Genomic DNA, 19189 nt, shown 5'->3' with positions numbered 1-19189 from the left:
CAATTCTGAGGAGTGAAACGGTTACGCAGGTGAACACACATGCTTGAAAAAGAAATGCTGATTCAGATTGCATCGCGGGAGTAGGCATTGCAAAAGAACCGGAACAGCGTGAAATACACGTAATAATGTGCGACAGCTCTAATAAAGCGGTTTTACCGGAACGCAAGACCTCTTAAATCCTGCTGTCACTCTTCTCCCGCCTGCCGAAACAGCGCAGTTGGGAGAGCGTTAATCTGAACATATAAGGTCCTTGGCTCGATCCCGGGTTTTGTCGTCCAAAGCACGATTTGTTGAATCTGTCGGTATACAAGTATTTTGCAAGAATTCTAACGAGTTAAACAGTTATGCAGGTGAACATACATGCTTGATAAAGAAATGCTGAATCAGATTGAATCGCGGCAGTAGGCGTTGCAAAAAAACCGGAACAGCGTGAAAGACACGTATTAATATGCAACAGCTCTTATAAAGCAGTTTTACCGAAGCGCAAGAACTGCTAGATCCCGCTGGCACTCTTCTCCCGTCTGCTGAAATAGCTCAGTTGGGAGAGCGTTTAACTGAACATCTAAAGGTCCTTGGCTCGATCCCGGGTTTTTGCGTCTAAAGCACTTTTTTGTTAAATCTGTCGGTATACAAGTATTTTGCAAGAATTCTAACGAGTGAAACGGTTACGCAGGTGAACACACCTGCTTGATAAAGAAATGCTGATTCAGATTGCATCGCGACAGTAGGCGTTGCAAAAGAACCGGAACAGCGTGAAAGACATGTAGTAATGTGCAACAGCTCTAATAAAGCAGTTTTACCGATGCGCAAGAACTGCTAGATCCCGCTGTCACTCTTCTCCCGTCTGCTGAAATAGCTCAGTTGGGAGAGCGTTAATCTGAACATATAAAGGTGCTTGGCTCGATCCCGGGTTTCAGCGTCCAAAGCACTTTTTTGTTACATCTGTCAGTATACAAGTATTTGGCAAGAATTCTAACGAGTGAAACGATTACGCAGGTGAACACACCTGCTTGATAAAGGAATGCTGATTCAGATTGCATCGCGACAGTAGGCGTTGCAAAAGACCCGGAACAGCGTGAAAGACATGTAGTAATGTGCAACAGATCTAATAAAGCAGTTTTACCGAAGCGCAAGAACTGCTAGATCCCGCTGTCACTCTTCTCCCGTCTGCCGAAATAGCGCAGTTGGGAGAGCGTTAAACTGAACATCTAAAGGTCCTAGGCTCGATCCCGGGTTTCAGCGTCCAAAGCACTTTTTTTGTTAAATCTTTCGGTATACAAGTATTTCGCAATAATTCTAACGAGTGAAACGGTTACGCAGGTGAACACACATGCTTGATAAAGAAATGCAGATTCAGATTGCATCGCGGGAGTAGGCATTGCAAAAGAACCAGAACAGCGTGAAATACACGTAATAATGTGCAACAGCTCTAATAAAGCGGTTTTACCGAAACGCAAGAACTCTTAAATCCCGCTGTCACTCTTCTCCCGTCTGCTCAAATAGCTCAGTTGGGAGAGCGTTAATATGAACATATAAGGTCCTTGGCTCGATCCCGGGTATCGTCGTCCAAAGCACGATTTGTTAAATCTGTCGGTATACAAGTATTTTGCAAGAATTCTAACGAGTTAAACAGTTACGCAGGTGAACACACATGCTTGATAAAGAAATGTTGAATCAGATTGAATCGCGGCAGTAGGCGTTGCAAAAAACCGAAACAGCGTGAAAGACACGTATTAAGATGCAACAGCTCTAATAAAGCAGTTTTACCGAAGCGCAAGAACTGCTAGATCCCGCTGTCACTCTTCTCCCGTCTGCTGATATAGCTCAGTTGGGAGAGCGTTAAACTGAACATCTAAAGGTCCTTGGCTCGATCCCGGGTTTCAGCGTCCAAAGCAATTTTTTGTTAAATCTCTCGGTATACAAGTATTTTGCAATACTTCTAACGAGTGAAACGGTTACGCAGGTGAACACACATGCTTGATAAAGAAATGCTGATTCAGATTGCATCGCGGGAGTAGGCATTGCAAAAAAACCGGAACAGCGTGAAAGACATGTAGTAATGTGCAACAGCTCTAATAAAGCAGTTTTACCGATGCGCAAGAACTGCTAGATCCCGCTGTCACTCTTCTCCCGTCTGCTGAAATAGCTCAGTTGGGAGAGCGTTAATCTGAACATATAAAGGTCCTTGGCTCGATCCCGGGTTTAAGCGTCCAAAGCACTTTTTGTTACATCTGTCGGTATACAAGTATTTGGCAAGAATTCTAACGAGTGAAACGATTACGCAGGTGAACACACCTGCTTGATAAAGGAATGCTGATTCAGATTGCATCGCGACAGTAGGCGTTGCAAAAGACCCGGAACAGCGTGAAAGACATGTAGTAATGTGCAACAGATCTAATAAAGCAGTTTTACCGAAGAGCAAGAACTGCTAGATCCCGCTGTCACTCTTCTCCCCTCTGCTGAAATAGCTCAGTAGGAGAGCGTTAAACTGAACATCTAAAGGTCCTTGGCTCGATCCCGGGTTTCAGCGTCCAAAGATTTTTTTTTTTAAATCTCTCGGTATACAAGTATTTCGCAATAATTCTAACGAGTGAAACGGTTACGCAGGTGAACACACCTGCTTGATAAAGAAATGCTGATTCAGATTGCATCGCGACAGTAGGCGTTGCAAAAGAACCGGAACAGCGTGAAAGACATGTAGTAATCTGCAACAAGCTCTAATAAAGCAGTTTTACCGAAGCGCAAGAACTGCTAGATCCCGCTGTCACTCTTGGCCCGTCTCCTGAAATAGCTCAGTTGGGAGAGCGTTAATCTGAACATATAAAGGTCCTTGGCTCGATCCCGGGTTTCGTCGTCCAAAGCACGATTTGTTAAATCTGTCGGTATACAAGTATTTTGCAATAATTCTAACGAGTGAAACGGTTACGCAGGTGAACACACATGCTTGATAAAGGAATGCTGATTCAGATTGCATCGCGACAGTAGGCGTTGCAAAAGAACCGGAACAGCGTGAAAGACATGTAGTAATCTGCAACAAGCTCTAATAAAGCAGTTTTACCGAAGCGCAAGAACTGCTAGATCCCGCTGTCACTCTTGGCCCGTCTCCTGAAATACATCAGTTGGGAGAGCGTTAATCTGAACATATAAAGGTCCTTGGCTCGATCCCGGGTTTCGTCGTCCAAAGCACGATTTGTTAAATCTGTCGGTATACAAGTATTTTGCAATAATTCTAACGAGTGAAACGGTTACGCAGGTGAACACACATGCTTGATAAAGAAATGCTGACTCAGGTTGCATCGCGGGAGTAGGCATTGCAAAAGAACCAGAAAAGCGTGAAATACACGTAAGAATGTGCAACAGCTCTAATAAAGCGGTTTTACCGAAACGCAAGAACTCTTAAATTCCGCTGTCACTCTTCTCCCGTCTGCCGAAATAGCGCAGTTGGGAGAGCGTTAGACTGAAAATCTAAAGGTCCTTGGCTCGATCCCCGGTTTCGGCGTCCAGAGCTATTTTTTGTTAAATCTCTCGGTATACAAGTATTTTGCAATACTTCTAACGAGTGAAACGGTTACGCAGGTGAACACACATGCTTGATAAAGAAATGCTGATTCAGATTGCATCGCGGGAGTAGGCATTGCAAAAAAACCGGAACAGCGTGAAAGACATGTAGTAATGTGCAACAGCTCTAATAAAGCAGTTTTACCGATGCGCAAGAACTGCTAGATCCCGCTGTCACTCTTCTCCCGTCTGCTGAAATAGCTCAGTTGGGAGAGCGTTAATCTGAACATATAAAGGTCCTTGGCTCGATCCCGGGTTTCAGCGTCCAAAGCACTTTTTGTTACATCTGTCGGTATACAAGTATTTGGCAAGAATTCTAACGAGTGAAACGATTACGCAGGTGAACACACCTGCTTGATAAAGGAATGCTGATTCAGATTGCATCGCGACAGTAGGCGTTGCAAAAGACCCGGAACAGCGTGAAAGACATGTAGTAATGTGCAACAGATCTAATAAAGCAGTTTTACCGAAGAGCAAGAACTGCTAGATCCCGCTGTCACTCTTCTCCCCTCTGCTGAAATAGCTCAGTAGGAGAGCGTTAAACTGAACATCTAAAGGTCCTTGGCTCGATCCCGGGTTTCAGCGTCCAAAGCTTTTTTTTTTTAAATCTCTCGGTATACAAGTATTTCGCAATAATTCTAACGAGTGAAACGGTTACGCAGGTGAACACACCTGCTTGATAAAGAAATGCTGATTCAGATTGCATCGCGACAGTAGGCGTTGCAAAAGAACCGGAACAGCGTGAAAGACATGTAGTAATCTGCAACAAGCTCTAATAAAGCAGTTTTACCGAAGCGCAAGAACTGCTAGATCCCGCTGTCACTCTTGGCCCGTCTCCTGAAATAGCTCAGTTGGGAGAGCGTTAATCTGAACATATAAAGGTCCTTGGCTCGATCCCGGGTTTCGTCGTCCAAAGCACGATTTGTTAAATCTGTCGGTATACAAGTATTTTGCAATAATTCTAACGAGTGAAACGGTTACGCAGGTGAACACACATGCTTGATAAAGGAATGCTGATTCAGATTGCATCGCGGAAGTAGGCATTGAAAAAGAACCAGAACAGCGTGAAAGACATGTAGTAATGTGCAACAGCCCTAATAAAGCAATTTTACCGAAACGCAAGAACTGTTAAATGCCGCTTTCACTCTTCTCCCGTATGCCGAAATAGCTCAGTTCAGAGAGAGTTAGACTGAAAATCTGAAGGTCCTTGGCTCGATCCCGGGTTTCGGCGTCCAGAGCATTTTTTTGTTAAATCTTTTGATACACAAGTATTTTTCAATACTTCTAACGAGTGAAACGGTTACGCAGGTGAACACACATGCTTGATAAAGAAATGCTGACTCAGGTTGCATCGCGGGAGTAGGCATTGCAAAAGAACCAGAAAAGCGTGAAATACACGTAATAATGTGCAACAGCTCTAATAAAGCGGTTTTACCGAAACGCAAGAACTCTTAAATTCCGCGGTCACTCTTCTCCCGTCTGCCGAAATAGCGCAGTTGGGAGAGCGTTAGACTGAAAATCTAAAGGTCCTTGGCTCGATCCCCGGTTTCGGCGTCCAGAGCAATTTTTTGTTAAATCTCTCGGTATACAAGTATTTTTCAATACTTCTAACGAGTGAAACGGTTACGCAGGTGAACACACATGCTTGATAAAGAAATGCTGATTCAGATTGCATCGCGGGAGTAGGCATTGCAAAAGAACCAGAACAGCGTGAAATATACGTAATAATGTGCAACAGCTCTAATAAAGCGGTTTTACCGAAACGCAAGAACTCTTCTCCCGTCTGCCGAAATAGCGCAGTTGGGAGAGCGTTAAACTGAACATCTAAAGGTCCTTGGCTCGATCCCGGGTTTCTGCGTCCAAAGCAATTTTTTGGTAAATCTGTCGGTATACAAGTATTTTGCATCAATTCTGAGGAGTGAAACGGTTACGCAGGTGAACACACATGCTTGAAAAAGAAATGCTGATTCCGATTGCATCGCGGGAGTAGGCATTGCAAAAGAACCGGAACAGCGTGAAATACACGTAATAATGTGCGACAGCTCTAATAAAGCGGTTTTACCGGAACGCAAGACCTCTTAAATCCTGCTGTCACTCTTCTCCCGTCTGCCGAAACAGCGCAGTTGGGAGAGCGTTAATCTGAACATATAAGGTCCTTGGCTCGATCCCGGGTTTTGTCGTCCAAAGCACGATTTGTTGAATCTGTCGGTATACAAGTATTTTGCAAGAATTCTAACGAGTTAAACAGTTATGCAGGTGAACATACATGCTTGATAAAGAAATGCTGAATCAGATTGAATCGCGGCAGTAGGCGTTGCAAAAAAACCGGAACAGCGTGAAAGACACGTATTAATATGCAACAGCTCTTATAAAGCAGTTTTACCGAAGCGCAAGAACTGCTAGATCCCGCTGTCACTCTTCTCCCGTCTGCTGAAATAGCTCAGTTGGGAGAGCGTTTAACTGAACATCTAAAGGTCCTTGGCTCGATCCCGGGTTTTTGCGTCTAAAGCACTTTTTTGTTAAATCTGTCGGTATACAAGTATTTTGCAAGAATTCTAACGAGTGAAACGGTTACGCAGGTGAACACACCTGCTTGATAAAGAAATGCTGATTCAGATTGCATCGCGACAGTAGGCGTTGCAAAAGAACCGGAACAGCGTGAAAGACATGTAGTAATGTGCAACAGCTCTAATAAAGCAGTTTTACCGATGCGCAAGAACTGCTAGATCCCGCTGTCACTCTTCTCCCGTCTGCTGAAATAGCTCAGTTGGGAGAGCGTTAATCTGAACATATAAAGGTCCTTGGCTCGATCCCGGGTTTCAGCGTCCAAAGCACTTTTTTGTTACATCTGTCAGTATACAAGTATTTGGCAAGAATTCTAACGAGTGAAACGATTACGCAGGTGAACACACCTGCTTGATAAAGGAATGCTGATTCAGATTGCATCGCGACAGTAGGCGTTGCAAAAGACCCGGAACAGCGTGAAAGACATGTAGTAATGTGCAACAGATCTAATAAAGCAGTTTTACCGAAGCGCAAGAACTGCTAGATCCCGCTGTCACTCTTCTCCCGTCTGCCGAAATAGCGCAGTTGGGAGAGCGTTAAACTGAACATCTAAAGGTCCTAGGCTCGATCCCGGGTTTCAGCGTCCAAAGCACTTTTTTGTTAAATCTTTCGGTATACAAGTATTTCGCAATAATTCTAACGAGTGAAACGGTTACGCAGGTGAACACACATGCTTGATAAAGAAATGCTGATTCAGATTGCATCGCGGGAGTAGGCATTGCAAAAGAATCAGAACAGCGTGAAATACACGTAATAATGTGCAACAGCTCTAATAAAGCGGTTTTACCGAAACGCAAGAACTCTTAAATCCCGCTGTCACTCTTCTCCCGTCTGCTCAAATAGCTCAGTTGGGAGAGCGTTAATATGAACATATAAGGTCCTTGGCTCGATCCCGGGTATCGTCGTCCAAAGCACGATTTGTTAAATCTGTCGGTATACAAGTATTTTTCAAGAATTCTAACGAGTTAAACAGTTACGCAGGTGAACACACATGCTTGATAAAGAAATGTTGAATCAGATTGAATCGCGGCAGTAGGCGTTGCAAAAAACCGAAACAGCGTGAAAGACACGTATTAAGATGCAACAGCTCTAATAAAGCAGTTTTACCGAAGCGCAAGAACTGCTAGATCCCGCTGTCACTCTTCTCCCGTCTGCTGATATAGCTCAGTTGGGAGAGCGTTAAACTGAACATCTAAAGGTCCTTGGCTCGATCCCGGGTTTCAGCGTCCAAAGCAATTTTTTGTTAAATCTCTCGGTATACAAGTATTTTGCAATACTTCTAACGAGTGAAACGGTTACGCAGGTGAACACACATGCTTGATAAAGAAATGCTGATTCAGATTGCATCGCGGGAGTAGGCATTGCAAAAAAACCGGAACAGCGTGAAAGACATGTAGTAATGTGCAACAGCTCTAATAAAGCAGTTTTACCGATGCGCAAGAACTGCTAGATCCCGCTGTCACTCTTCTCCCGTCTGCTGAAATAGCTCAGTTGGGAGAGCGTTAATCTGAACATATAAAGGTCCTTGGCTCGATCCCGGGTTTAAGCGTCCAAAGCACTTTTTGTTACATCTGTCGGTATACAAGTATTTGGCAAGAATTCTAACGAGTGAAACGATTACGCAGGTGAACACACCTGCTTGATAAAGGAATGCTGATTCAGATTGCATCGCGACAGTAGGCGTTGCAAAAGACCCGGAACAGCGTGAAAGACATGTAGTAATGTGCAACAGATCTAATAAAGCAGTTTTACCGAAGAGCAAGAACTGCTAGATCCCGCTGTCACTCTTCTCCCCTCTGCTGAAATAGCTCAGTAGGAGAGCGTTAAACTGAACATCTAAAGGTCCTTGGCTCGATCCCGGGTTTCAGCGTCCAAAGCTTTTTTTTTTAAATCTCTCGGTATACAAGTATTTCGCAATAATTCTAACGAGTGAAACGGTTACGCAGGTGAACACACCTGCTTGATAAAGAAATGCTGATTCAGATTGCATCGCGACAGTAGGCGTTGCAAAAGAACCGGAACAGCGTGAAAGACATGTAGTAATCTGCAACAAGCTCTAATAAAGCAGTTTTACCGAAGCGCAAGAACTGCTAGATCCCGCTGTCACTCTTGGCCCGTCTCCTGAAATAGCTCAGTTGGGAGAGCGTTAATCTGAACATATAAAGGTCCTTGGCTCGATCCCGGGTTTCGTCGTCCAAAGCACGATTTGTTAAATCTGTCGGTATACAAGTATTTTGCAATAATTCTAACGAGTGAAACGGTTACGCAGGTGAACACACATGCTTGATAAAGGAATGCTGATTCAGATTGCATCGCGACAGTAGGCGTTGCAAAAGAACCGGAACAGCGTGAAAGACATGTAGTAATCTGCAACAAGCTCTAATAAAGCAGTTTTACCGAAGCGCAAGAACTGCTAGATCCCGCTGTCACTCTTGGCCCGTCTCCTGAAATACATCAGTTGGGAGAGCGTTAATCTGAACATATAAAGGTCCTTGGCTCGATCCCGGGTTTCGTCGTCCAAAGCACGATTTGTTAAATCTGTCGGTATACAAGTATTTTGCAATAATTCTAACGAGTGAAACGGTTACGCAGGTGAACACACATGCTTGATAAAGAAATGCTGACTCAGGTTGCATCGCGGGAGTAGGCATTGCAAAAGAACCAGAAAAGCGTGAAATACACGTAAGAATGTGCAACAGCTCTAATAAAGCGGTTTTACCGAAACGCAAGAACTCTTAAATTCCGCTGTCACTCTTCTCCCGTCTGCCGAAATAGCGCAGTTGGGAGAGCGTTAGACTGAAAATCTAAAGGTCCTTGGCTCGATCCCCGGTTTCGGCGTCCAGAGCAATTTTTTGTTAAATCTCTCGGTATACAAGTATTTTGCAATACTTCTAACGAGTGAAACGGTTACGCAGGTGAACACACATGCTTGATAAAGAAATGCTGATTCAGATTGCATCGCGGGAGTAGGCATTGCAAAAAAACCGGAACAGCGTGAAAGACATGTAGTAATGTGCAACAGCTCTAATAAAGCAGTTTTACCGATGCGCAAGAACTGCTAGATCCCGCTGTCACTCTTCTCCCGTCTGCTGAAATAGCTCAGTTGGGAGAGCGTTAATCTGAACATATAAAGGTCCTTGGCTCGATCCCGGGTTTCAGCGTCCAAAGCACTTTTTGTTACATCTGTCGGTATACAAGTATTTGGCAAGAATTCTAACGAGTGAAACGATTACGCAGGTGAACACACCTGCTTGATAAAGGAATGCTGATTCAGATTGCATCGCGACAGTAGGCGTTGCAAAAGACCCGGAACAGCGTGAAAGACATGTAGTAATGTGCAACAGATCTAATAAAGCAGTTTTACCGAAGAGCAAGAACTGCTAGATCCCGCTGTCACTCTTCTCCCCTCTGCTGAAATAGCTCAGTAGGAGAGCGTTAAACTGAACATCTAAAGGTCCTTGGCTCGATCCCGGGTTTCAGCGTCCAAAGCTTTTTTTTTTTTAAATCTCTCGGTATACAAGTATTTCGCAATAATTCTAACGAGTGAAACGGTTACGCAGGTGAACACACCTGCTTGATAAAGAAATGCTGATTCAGATTGCATCGCGACAGTAGGCGTTGCAAAAGAACCGGAACAGCGTGAAAGACATGTAGTAATCTGCAACAAGCTCTAATAAAGCAGTTTTACCGAAGCGCAAGAACTGCTAGATCCCGCTGTCACTCTTGGCCCGTCTCCTGAAATAGCTCAGTTGGGAGAGCGTTAATCTGAACATATAAAGGTCCTTGGCTCGATCCCGGGTTTCGTCGTCCAAAGCACGATTTGTTAAATCTGTCGGTATACAAGTATTTTGCAATAATTCTAACGAGTGAAACGGTTACGCAGGTGAACACACATGCTTGATAAAGGAATGCTGATTCAGATTGCATCGCGGAAGTAGGCATTAAAAAAGAACCAGAACAGCGTGAAAGACATGTAGTAATGTGCAACAGCCCTAATAAAGCAATTTTACCGAAACGCAAGAACTGTTAAATGCCGCTTTCACTCTTCTCCCGTATGCCGAAATAGCTCAGTTCAGAGAGAGTTAGACTGAAAATCTGAAGGTCCTTGGCTCGATCCCGGGTTTCGGCGTCCAGAGCATTTTTTTGTTAAATCTTTTGATACACAAGTATTTTTCAATACTTCTAACGAGTGAAACGGTTACGCAGGTGAACACACATGCTTGATAAAGAAACGCTGACTCAGGTTGCATCGCGGGAGTAGGCATTGCAAAAGAACCAGAAAAGCGTGAAATACACGTAAGAATGTGCAACAGCTCTAATAAAGCGGTTTTACCGAAACGCAAGAACTCTTAAATTCCGCTGTCACTCTTCTCCCGTCTGCCGAAATAGCGCAGTTGGGAGAGCGTTAGACTGAAAATCTAAAGGTCCTTGGCTTGATCCCCGGTTTCGGCGTCCAGAGCAATTTTTTGTTAAATCTCTCGGTATACAAGTATTTTGCAATACTTCTAACGAGTGAAACGGTTACGCAGGTGAACACACATGCTTGATAAAGAAATGCTGATTCAGATTGCATCGCGGGAGTAGGCATTGCAAAAGAACCAGAACAGCGTGAAATATACGTAATAATGTGCAACAGCTCTAATAAAGCGGTTTTACCGAAACGCAAGAACTCTTCTCCCGTCTGCCGAAATAGCGCAGTTGGGAGAGCGTTAAACTGAACATCTAAAGGTCCTTGGCTCGATCCCGGGTTTCTGCGTCCAAAGCAATTTTTTGGTAAATCTGTCGGTATACAAGTATTTTGCATCAATTCTGAGGAGTGAAACGGTTACGCAGGTGAACACACATGCTTGAAAAAGAAATGCTGATTCAGATTGCATCGCGGGAGTAGGCATTGCAAAAGAACCGGAACAGCGTGAAATACACGTAATAATGTGCGACAGCTCTAATAAAGCGGTTTTACCGGAACGCAAGACCTCTTAAATCCTGCTGTCACTCTTCTCCCGTCTGCCGAAACAGCGCAGTTGGGAGAGCGTTAATCTGAACATATAAGGTCCTTGGCTCGATCCCGGGTTTTGTCGTCCAAAGCACGATTTGTTGAATCTGTCGGTATACAAGTATTTTGCAAGAATTCTAACGAGTTAAACAGTTATGCAGGTGAACATACATGCTTGATAAAGAAATGCTGAATCAGATTGAATCGCGGCAGTAGGCGTTGCAAAAAAACCGGAACAGCGTGAAAGACACGTATTAATATGCAACAGCTCTTATAAAGCAGTTTTACCGAAGCGCAAGAACTGCTAGATCCCGCTGTCACTCTTCTCCCGTCTGCTGAAATAGCTCAGTTGGGAGAGCGTTTAACTGAACATCTAAAGGTCCTTGGCTCGATCCCGGGTTTTTGCGTCTAAAGCACTTTTTTGTTAAATCTGTCGGTATACAAGTATTTTGCAAGAATTCTAACGAGTGAAACGGTTACGCAGGTGAACACACCTGCTTGATAAAGAAATGCTGATTCAGATTGCATCGCGACAGTAGGCGTTGCAAAAGAACCGGAACAGCGTGAAAGACATGTAGTAATGTGCAACAGCTCTAATAAAGCAGTTTTACCGATGCGCAAGAACTGCTAGATCCCGCTGTCACTCTTCTCCCGTCTCCTGAAATAGCTCAGTTGGGAGAGCGTTAATCTGAACATATAAAGGTCCTTGGCTCGATCCCGGGTTTCAGCGTCCAAAGCACTTTTTTGTTACATCTGTCAGTATACAAGTATTTGGCAAGAATTCTAACGAGTGAAACGATTACGCAGGTGAACACACCTGCTTGATAAAGGAATGCTGATTCAGATTGCATCGCGACAGTAGGCGTTGCAAAAGACCCGGAACAGCGTGAAAGACATGTAGTAATGTGCAACAGATCTAATAAAGCAGTTTTACCGAAGCGCAAGAACTGCTAGATCCCGCTGTCACTCTTCTCCCGTCTGCCGAAATAGCGCAGTTGGGAGAGCGTTAAACTGAACATCTAAGGGTCCTAGGCTCGATCCCGGGTTTCAGCGTCCAAAGCACTTTTTTGTTAAATCTTTCGGTATACAAGTATTTCGCAATAATTCTAACGAGTGAAACGGTTACGCAGGTGAACACACATGCTTGATAAAGAAATGCTGATTCAGATTGCATCGCGGGAGTAGGCATTGCAAAAGAACCAGAACAGCGTGAAATACACGTAATAATGTGCAACAGCTCTAATAAAGCGGTTTTACCGAAACGCAAGAACTCTTAAATCCCGCTGTCACTCTTCTCCCGTCTGCTCAAATAGCTCAGTTGGGAGAGCGTTAATATGAACATATAAGGTCCTTGGCTCGATCCCGGGTATCGTCGTCCAAAGCACGATTTGTTAAATCTGTCGGTATACAAGTATTTTGCAAGAATTCTAACGAGTTAAACAGTTACGCAGGTGAACACACATGCTTGATAAAGAAATGTTGAATCAGATTGAATCGCGGCAGTAGGCGTTGCAAAAAACCGAAACAGCGTGAAAGACACGTATTAAGATGCAACAGCTCTAATAAAGCAGTTTTACCGAAGCGCAAGAACTGCTAGATCCCGCTGTCACTCTTCTCCCGTCTGCTGATATAGCTCAGTTGGGAGAGCGTTAAACTGAACATCTAAAGGTCCTTGGCTCGATCCCGGGTTTCAGCGTCCAAAGCAATTTTTTGTTAAATCTCTCGGTATACAAGTATTTTGCAATACTTCTAACGAGTGAAACGGTACGCAGGTGAACACACATGCTTGATAAAGAAATGCTGATTCAGATTGCATCGCGGGAGTAGGCATTGCAAAAAAACCGGAACAGCGTGAAAGACATGTAGTAATGTGCAACAGCTCTAATAAAGCAGTTTTACCGATGCGCAAGAACTGCTAGATCCCGCTGTCACTCTTCTCCCGTCTGCTGAAATAGCTCAGTTGGGAGAGCGTTAATCTGAACATATAAAGGTCCTTGGCTCGATCCCGGGTTTCAGCGTCCAAAGCACTTTTTGTTACATCTGTCGGTATACAAGTATTTGGCAAGAATTCTAACGAGTGAAACGATTACGCAGGTGAACACACCTGCTTGATAAAGGAATGCTGATTCAGATTGCATCGCGACAGTAGGCGTTGCAAAAGACCCGGAACAGCGTGAAAGACATGTAGTAATGTGCAACAGATCTAATAAAGCAGTTTTACCGAAGAGCAAGAACTGCTAGATCCCGCTGTCACTCTTCTCCCCTCTGCTGAAATAGCTCAGTAGGAGAGCGTTAAACTGAACATCTAAAGGTCCTTGGCTCGAACCCGGGTTTCAGCGTCCAAAGCTTTTTTTTTTAAATCTCTCGGTATACAAGTATTTCGCAATAATTCTAACGAGTGAAACGGTTACGCAGGTGAACACACCTGCTTGATAAAGAAATGCTGATTCAGATTGCATCGCGACAGTAGGCGTTGCAAAAGAACCGGAACAGCGTGAAAGACATGTAGTAATCTGCAACAAGCTCTAATAAAGCAGTTTTACCGAAGCGCAAGAACTGCTAGATCCCGCTGTCACTCTTGGCCCGTCTCCTGAAATAGCTCAGTTGGGAGAGCGTTAATCTGAACATATAAAGGTCCTTGGCTCGATCCCGGGTTTCGTCGTCCAAAGCACGATTTGTTAAATCTGTCGGTATACAAGTATTTTGCAATAATTCTAACGAGTGAAACGGTTACGCAGGTGAACACACATGCTTGATAAAGGAATGCTGATTCAGATTGCATCGCGACAGTAGGCGTTGCAAAAGAACCGGAACAGCGTGAAAGACATGTAGTAATCTGCAACAAGCTCTAATAAAGCAGTTTTACCGAAGCGCAAGAACTGCTAGATCCCGCTGTCACTCTTGGCCCGTCTCCTGAAATAGCTCAGTTGGGAGAGCGTTAATCTGAACATATAAAGGTCCTTGGCTCGATCCCGGGTTTCGTCGTCCAAAGCACGATTTGTTAAATCTGTCGGTATACAAGTATTTTGCAATAATTCTAACGAGTGAAACGGTTACGCAGGTGAACACACATGCTTGATAAAGAAATGCTGACTCAGGTTGCATCGCGGGAGTAGGCATTGCAAAAGAACCAGAAAAGCGTGAAATACACGTAAGAATGTGCAACAGCTCTAATAAAGCGGTTTTACCGAAACGCAAGAACTCTTAAATTCCGCTGTCACTCTTCTCCCGTCTGCCGAAATAGCGCAGTTGGGAGAGCGTTAGACTGAAAATCTAAAGGTCCTTGGCTCGATCCCCGGTTTCGGCGTCCAGAGCAATTTTTTGTTAAATCTCTCGGTATACAAGTATTTTGCAATACTTCTAACGAGTGAAACGGTTACGCAGGTGAACACACATGCTTGATAAAGAAATGCTGACTCAGATTGCATCGCGGGAGTAGGCATTGCAAAAAAACCGGAACAGCGTGAAAGACATGTAGTAATGTGCAACAGCTCTAATAAAGCAGTTTTACCGATGCGCAAGAACTGCTAGATCCCGCTGTCACTCTTCTCCCGTCTGCTGAAATAGCTCAGTTGGGAGAGCGTTAATCTGAACATATAAAGGTCCTTGGCTCGATCCCGGGTTTCAGCGTCCAAAGCACTTTTTGTTACATCTGTCGGTATACAAGTATTTGGCAAGAATTCTAACGAGTGAAACGATTACGCAGGTGAACACACCTGCTTGATAAAGGAATGCTGATTCAGATTGCATCGCGACAGTAGGCGTTGCAAAAGACCCGGAACAGCGTGAAAGACATGTAGTAATGTGCAACAGATCTAATAAAGCAGTTTTACCGAAGAGCAAGAACTGCTAGATCCCGCTGTCACTCTTCTCCCCTCTGCTGAAATAGCTCAGTAGGAGAGCGTTAAACTGAACATCTAAAGGTCCTTGGCTCGATCCCGGGTTTCAGCGTCCAAAGCTTTTTTTTTTTAAATCTCTCGGTATACAAGTATTTCGCAATAATTCTAACGAGTGAAACGGTTACGCAGGTGAACACACCTGCTTGATAAAGAAATGCTGATTCAGATTGCATCGCGACAGTAGGCGTTGCAAAAGAACCGGAACAGCGTGAAAGACATGTAGTAATCTGCAACAAGCTCTAATAAAGCAGTTTTACCGAAGCGCAAGAACTGCTAGATCCCGCTGTCACTCTTGGCCCGTCTCCTGAAATAGCTCAGTTGGGAGAGCGTTAATCTGAACATATAAAGGTCCTTGGCTCGATCCCGGGTTTCGTCGTCCAAAGCACGATTTGTTAAATCTGTCGGTATACAAGTATTTTGCAATAATTCTAACGAGTGAAATGGTTACGCAGGTGAACACACATGCTTGATAAAGGAATGCTGATTCAGATTGCATCGCGACAGTAGGCGTTGCAAAAGAACCGGAACAGCGTGAAAGACATGTAGTAATCTGCAACAAGCTCTAATAAAGCAGTTTTACCGAAGCGCAAGAACTGCTAGATCCCGCTGTCACTCTTGGCCCGTCTCCTGAAATAGCTCAGTTGGGAGAGCGTTAATCTGAACATATAAAGGTCCTTGGCTCGATCCCGGGTTTCGTCGTCCAAAGCACGATTTGTTAAATCTGTCGGTATACAAGTATTTTGCAATAATTCTAACGAGTGAAACGGTTACGCAGGTGAACACACATGCTTGATAAAGAAATGCTGACTCAGGTTGCATCGCGGGAGTAGGCATTGCAAAAGAACCAGAAAAGCGTGAAATACACGTAAGAATGTGCAACAGCTCTAATAAAGCGGTTTTACCGAAACGCAAGAACTCTTAAATTCCGCTGTCACTCTTCTCCCGTCTGCCGAAATAGCGCAGTTGGGAGAGCGTTAGACTGAAAATCTAAAGGTCCTTGGCTCGATCCCCGGTTTCGGCGTCCAGAGCAATTTTTTGTTAAATCTCTCGGTATACAAGTATTTTGCAATACTTCTAACGAGTGAAACGGTTACGCAGGTGAACACACATGCTTGATAAAGAAATACTGATTCAGATTGCATCGCGGGAGTAGGCATTGCAAAAGAACCAGAACAGCGTGAAATACACGTAATAATGTGCAACAGCTCTAATAAAGCGGTTTTACCGAAACGCAAGAACTCTTAAATCCCGCTGTCACTCTTCTCCCGTCTGCCGAAATAGCGCAGTTCGGAGAGCGTTAAACTGAACATCTAAAGGTCCTTGGCTCGATCCCGGGTTCCTGCGTCCAAAGCAATTTTTTGGTAAATCTGTCGGTATACAAGTATTTTGCATCAATTCTGAGGAGTGAAACGGTTACGCAGGTGAACACACATGCTTGAAAAAGAAATGCTGATTCAGATTGCATCGCGGGAGTAGGCATTGCAAAAGAACCGGAACAGCGTGAAATACACGTAATAATGTGCGACAGCTCTAGTAAAGCGGTTTTACCGGAACGCAAGACCTCTTAAATCCTGCTGTCACTCTTCTCCCGTCTGCCGAAACAGCGCAGTTGGGAGAGCGTTAATCTGAACATATAAGGTCCTTGGCTCGATCCCGGGTTTTGTCGTCCAAAGCACGATTTGTTGAATCTGTCGGTATACAAGTATTTTGCAAGAATTCTAACGAGTTAAACAGTTATGCAGGTGAACATACACGCTTGATAAAGAAATGCTGAATCAGATTGAATCGCGGCAGTAGGCGTTGCAAAAAAACCGGAACAGCGTGAAAGACACGTATTAATATGCAACAGCTCTTATAAAGCAGTTTTACCGAAGCGCAAGAACTGCTAGATCCCGCTGTCACTCTTCTCCCGTCTGCTGAAATAGCTCAGTTGGGAGAGCGTTTAACTGAACATCTAAAGGTCCTTGGCTCGATCCCGGGTTTTTGCGTCTAAAGCACTTTTTTGTTAAATCTGTCGGTATACAAGTATTTTGCAAGAATTCTAACGAGTGAAACAGTTACGCAGGTGAACACACCTGCTTGATAAAGAAATGCTGATTCAGATTGCATCGCGACAGTAGGCGTTGCAAAAGAACCGGAACAGCGTGAAAGACATGTAGTAATGTGCAACAGCTCTAATAAAGCAGTTTTACCGATGCGCAAGAACTGCTAGATCCCGCTGTCACTCTTCTCCCGTCTGCTGAAATAGCTCAGTTGGGAGAGCGTTAATCTGAACATATAAAGGTCCTTGGCTCGATCCCGCGTTTCAGCGTCCAAAGCACTTTTTTGTTACATCTGTCAGTATACAAGTATTTGGCAAGAATTCTAACGAGTGAAACGATTACGCAGGTGAACACACCTGCTTGATAAAGGAATGCTGATTCAGATTGCATCGCGACAGTAGGCGTTGCAAAAGACCCGGAACAGCGTGAAAGACATGTAGTAATGTGCAACAGATCTAATAAAGCAGTTTTACCGAAGCGCAAGAACTGCTAGATCCCGCTGTCACTCTTCTCCCGTCTGCCGAAATAGCGCAGTTGGGAGAGCGTTAAACTGAACATCTAAAGGTCCTTGGCTCGATCCCGGGTTTCAGCGTCCAAAGCACTTTTTTGTTAAATCTTTCGGTATACAAGTATTTCGCAATAATTCTAACGAGTGAAACGGTTACGCAGGTGAACACACATGCTTGATAAAGAAATGCTGATTCAGATTGCATCGCGGGAGTAGGCATTGCAAAAGAACCAGAACAGCGTGAAATACACGTAATAATGTGCAACAGCTCTAATAAAGCGGTTTTACCGAAACGCAAGAACTCTTAAATCCCGCTGTCACTCTTCTCCCGTCTGCTCAAATAGCTCAGTTGGGAGAGCGTTAATCTGAACATATAAGGTCCTTGGCTCGATCCCGGGTATCGTCGTCCAAAGCACGATTTGTTAAATCTGTCGGTATACAAGTATTTTGCAAGAATTCTAACGAGTTAAACAGTTACGCAGGTGAACACACATGCTTGATAAAGAAATGCTGAATCAGATTGAATCGCGGCAGTAGGCGTTGCAAAAAAACCGGAACAGCGTGAAAGACACGTATTAATATGCAACAGCTCTTATAAAGCAGTTTTACCGAAGCGCAAGAACTGCTAGATCCCGCTGTCACTCTTCTCCCGTCTGCTGAAATAGCTCAGTTGGGAGAGCGTTTAACTGAACTTCTAAAGGTCCTTGGCTCGAGCCCGGGTTTTTGCGTCTAAAACACTTTTTTGTTAAATCTGTCGGTATACAAGTATTTTGCAAGAATTCTAACGAGTGAAACGGTTACGCAGGTGAACACACCTGCTTGATAAAGAAATGCTGATTCAGATTGCATCGCGACAGTAGGCGTTGCAAAAGAACCGGAACAGCGTGAAAGACATGTAGTAATGTGCAACAGCTCTAATAAAGCAGTTTTACCGATGCGCAAGAACTGCTAGATCCCGCTGTCACTCTTCTCCCGTCTGCTGAAATAGCTCAGTTGGGAGAGCGTTAATCTGAACATATAAAGGTCCTTGGCTCGATCCCGGGTTTCAGCGTCCAAAGCACTTTTTTGTTACATCTGTCAGTATACAAGTATTTGGCAAGAATCCTAACGAGTGAAACGATTACGCAGGTGAACACACCTGCTTGATAAAGGAATGCTGATTCAGATTGCATCGCGACAGTAGGCGTTGCAAAAGACCCGGAACAGCGTGAAAGACATGTAGTAATGTGCAACAGATCTAATAAAGCAGTTTTACCGAAGCGCAAGAACTGCTAGATCCCGCTGTCACTCTTCTCCCGTCTGCCGAAATAGCGCAGTTGGGAGAGCGTTAAACTGAACATCTAAAGGTCCTTGGCTCGATCCCGGGTTTCAGCGTCCAAAGCACTTTTTTGTTAAATCTTTCGGTATACAAGTATTTCGCAATAATTCTAACGAGTGAAACGGTTACGCAGGTGAACACACATGCTTAATAAAGAAATGCTGATTCAGATTGCATCGCGGGAGTAGGCATTGCAAAAGAACCAGAACAGCGTGAAATACACGTAATAATGTGCAACAGCTCTAATAAAGCGGTTTTACCGAAACGCAAGAACTGCTAGATCCCGCTGTCACTCTTCTCCCGTCT

At 44.2% G+C, this 19189-nt stretch overlaps 8 non-coding genes across 8 annotated transcripts; all 8 read left to right on the top strand.

The window, feature by feature from the left end:
* The first annotated feature begins 1813 nt into the window (after window positions 1-1813).
* TRNAF-GAA (transfer RNA phenylalanine (anticodon GAA)) lies at window positions 1814-1886 on the top strand. Its single transcript has one exon. It is a non-coding gene; the product is annotated as a tRNA-Phe (tRNA).
* A 1540-nt stretch (window positions 1887-3426) lies between these two features.
* TRNAF-GAA (transfer RNA phenylalanine (anticodon GAA)) lies at window positions 3427-3499 on the top strand. The gene has a single exon. It is a non-coding gene; the product is annotated as a tRNA-Phe (tRNA).
* A 1540-nt stretch (window positions 3500-5039) lies between these two features.
* TRNAF-GAA (transfer RNA phenylalanine (anticodon GAA)) lies at window positions 5040-5112 on the top strand. The gene has a single exon. It is a non-coding gene; the product is annotated as a tRNA-Phe (tRNA).
* A 2164-nt stretch (window positions 5113-7276) lies between these two features.
* On the top strand, window positions 7277-7349 carry TRNAF-GAA (transfer RNA phenylalanine (anticodon GAA)). The gene has a single exon. It is a non-coding gene; the product is annotated as a tRNA-Phe (tRNA).
* Window positions 7350-8888: 1539 nt separating this feature from the next.
* On the top strand, window positions 8889-8961 carry TRNAF-GAA (transfer RNA phenylalanine (anticodon GAA)). The gene has a single exon. It is a non-coding gene; the product is annotated as a tRNA-Phe (tRNA).
* Window positions 8962-12739: 3778 nt separating this feature from the next.
* On the top strand, window positions 12740-12812 carry TRNAF-GAA (transfer RNA phenylalanine (anticodon GAA)). Its single transcript has one exon. It is a non-coding gene; the product is annotated as a tRNA-Phe (tRNA).
* Window positions 12813-14350: 1538 nt separating this feature from the next.
* On the top strand, window positions 14351-14423 carry TRNAF-GAA (transfer RNA phenylalanine (anticodon GAA)). The gene has a single exon. It is a non-coding gene; the product is annotated as a tRNA-Phe (tRNA).
* A 1540-nt stretch (window positions 14424-15963) lies between these two features.
* TRNAF-GAA (transfer RNA phenylalanine (anticodon GAA)) lies at window positions 15964-16036 on the top strand. Its single transcript has one exon. It is a non-coding gene; the product is annotated as a tRNA-Phe (tRNA).
* Window positions 16037-19189: the final 3153 nt, after the last annotated feature.

This window comes from Rhipicephalus microplus, chromosome X, assembly GCF_043290135.1.
Source record: "Rhipicephalus microplus isolate Deutch F79 chromosome X, USDA_Rmic, whole genome shotgun sequence".
Classification (NCBI taxonomy): Eukaryota; Metazoa; Arthropoda; class Arachnida; order Ixodida; family Ixodidae; genus Rhipicephalus; species Rhipicephalus microplus.
Note: the sequence above shows the minus strand (reverse complement) of the source record. Positions and strands in the feature narration are given on the sequence as shown.